This window comes from Ylistrum balloti, unplaced genomic scaffold, assembly GCF_031769215.1.
Source record: "Ylistrum balloti isolate Yb309-2 unplaced genomic scaffold, AGI_CSIRO_Ybal_v1 Utg369640, whole genome shotgun sequence".
In the NCBI taxonomy this organism is placed as follows: domain Eukaryota; kingdom Metazoa; phylum Mollusca; class Bivalvia; order Pectinida; family Pectinidae; genus Ylistrum; species Ylistrum balloti.
The window spans coordinates 1,117,478-1,119,827 of record NW_026781901.1 but is presented as its reverse complement, the minus strand read 5'-3'; positions in this window follow the sequence as shown (position 1 = coordinate 1,119,827).

The window sequence follows — 2,350 nt, the reverse complement described above, 5'->3', positions numbered from 1 at the left end:
TTGCACTTTTTCCTGCAATATTTGTGATCAACTCAAGTGAACGAATGTCAAGAATGGATGAGAGAAAAATACTATTTTGATAACTTCGATAAAGGATACTTTCTTTAAAGAAGATTGTGCAAAGAACAAACAAGAGAATAGTACCTTTCAATACAAAGATTATACAGAGGACATACACGGGGAAAGTACCTTTCTATACAAAGATTATACAAACGACACACACGGGGATAGCACCTTTCTATACAAAGATTATACAAACGTCACACACGGGGAAAGTACCTTTCAATATAAAGATTGTAAAACGGACACGCACAAGAATAGCATCATTCTGTACAAAAGAAATTAGAAATTGATATAGTATAGTTTAAATACTGCCTTTTCGAAAAGTGTTACCAATTAGGTATTATCGTTACTTTTCCGCCGCTACTTCATGGGTTATTTCTGGTACATTGGATACTGTTTGTTTCACAAAGGAGGAAAAAGGTGATAATTTAAGAAGGAAATGTTACAGAAAAAATATCACAGCGTTACTAATGTAGACATAGTTAACACTAATCTGATATATCTATGTTGTCTGTTTACCAAGGACAACTGATGTCAAATGTACATATTTGTCGGTTTGGTTCTCTCAATAATTAAAAATATATTCCTATAGATAATCATAGGAAAACAATTCAAAAACTAAAATAGTAGTTTAGCAAAGGAAAGAGAAATACTGTGAGGTTAGAATATTTCCGGTAGCACGGGTATTGATCCATCCGGTATTAAGTAATAGACGATACGATTGGGACCCACATTAGGCGTCTTAAACCGGATCGCCTTGACAGCAAGTCCAAATGTATCTCCCAGAATGCATTGCGGTGCCCTACCTAATATATGGCCTTAAACCACTGTTTTACTTCCGGGTCGTTGTACACGAATTTGTGCAAAATGAAATTCCAGGTCAATTAGTAAATATTTTTTCTAGATTGAACTATAAAGTATACGTATATATTTTTTACTTAGAATTGTTGTACAATATCTGTTGTAGTGGAGGAATATTTTTTTGATATCATTTCGTGTCTGTTGTGGTGGTAGGACACGTTATGTGAGGAGGCTAGAGTAGTGATATTTTGAAATTTTGGGCGTTCCCCTTGAATTGTGAGGGGTAGTAATATTTGAATAAAAATATCTCCTTAAATGCAGATCATGAAATACTTTCCAGCTAGATGTAGGTTCGTCTTGAATAGTTACACGACATGATATAAAAACCAGCTCCTTTACAACTTTTAACTGTGGACGTGTATTGTGATTGTGAGGAACGACAACTCTGATAAAGGTTTGAAGATTTGGTGTTTCATCACTTTCTGATGTGTCTAGTGGACAGCTGCACTGGGCTGTTTTCTTATCTGTCTTCTTTAACAAGTATCTCATAATGGCAATTACACTTACCTTACCGGAAGTTGCTCATGAACGGAATACGTGAACACGAAATTAACCGAAATATGTTAGTATTGTTACACTAATGATAAGTAAACACCAAATAAATATGAGGGATGTTCCCTTACCTCATCCTTGGTTATTTGCTATCCCCTAAATCTACAGTAGGACATCATAAACATATTGTTACTATGTTGTATATCATACGAGATGTTTTATTGGATATGGATGATTGATTAGCACAATACATCTGCTCTGCGTTTGTTACCAGTGATTTACAACGGTATACAGGATTATGTATGGCTAACAGGTGTATAGTATAACACAGACAGATACTACACACTTATTACCCATTTAATTACGAAAGTGCACTACAGGAGAAGATAGTATAAAATAGGCGATGGTTAGGGTTTCACAACCCATGCCAAAGTAATAAAATGCCAGAGTGATGAGCCATCACATATGTTCCGGGAGAATCCTGATACTAGTTACAGTAAATTTCTTTCCCTTATAACATTGCACCACGGAAGCATTAAGTTACACTTTAACAACCACTTTGTTCATCAGGTTTTTAAAAAAATGGAATTTCTCGATAAATGTAAGAGACTTCCATGGTTTATCCGTCAGCCTATAGTGTCGCCCCTGTTGCTTTATTCTAAAACGACGAAATGAAACTTACAAGAAAGAATTTTTCTAAATCTAAAGTTCTCATGCTATGCTTGCTATGAGTTGTCTCTACTCACAGTAGTGTCTCTAATTCCAAATTTGTATTGAATGGTGTAATTCACGAGGATGGATTTCGTATTATCTGTTTCTGCGAACGTAGCTTGATAGTTTTCACTGATGTTCTGTCTAATTACTCGACTTTGACAAATTGCTTCGTTTCAAAGACATCCAGGAAATGAAAAATCCACATTGATGAATTGGAAAG